The following is a 384-nucleotide window of genomic DNA, read 5'->3' as shown; positions in this document are numbered from 1 at the left end:
TTATAACAAATTTTAATCTCATGATATTGCATCAATGTTTTTTTAGTATGATCAGATTATACATTTGGCAGAGCTACGCCTATTTTGTCTTATATTTTTCATACAGATATGGCCACTGTTGAACAACAATAACAATTTATTTACATGACATTGAATGGAATATTTTATAATTGTTAATTTATGATATTGAAGATAAAGCTAGTTGTCATCAATGACATAATAATTAATTAAATAAAATACACCTGCAATGATAATGATTAAAGATATTTACTGAAAAAACAAGTATAAAAGATGTCTATGTATAAAAGAGAATATAAAATCAAATTAAATTTACGGTAAATAAAAAAACTCTATTTATACTTTACAGACAATTACTAAACAAAT

Source organism: Acyrthosiphon pisum, chromosome A1 (genome assembly GCF_005508785.2).
Source record: "Acyrthosiphon pisum isolate AL4f chromosome A1, pea_aphid_22Mar2018_4r6ur, whole genome shotgun sequence".
NCBI classification, from domain to species: domain Eukaryota; kingdom Metazoa; phylum Arthropoda; class Insecta; order Hemiptera; family Aphididae; genus Acyrthosiphon; species Acyrthosiphon pisum.
This window is presented reverse-complemented; position numbering follows the sequence as displayed.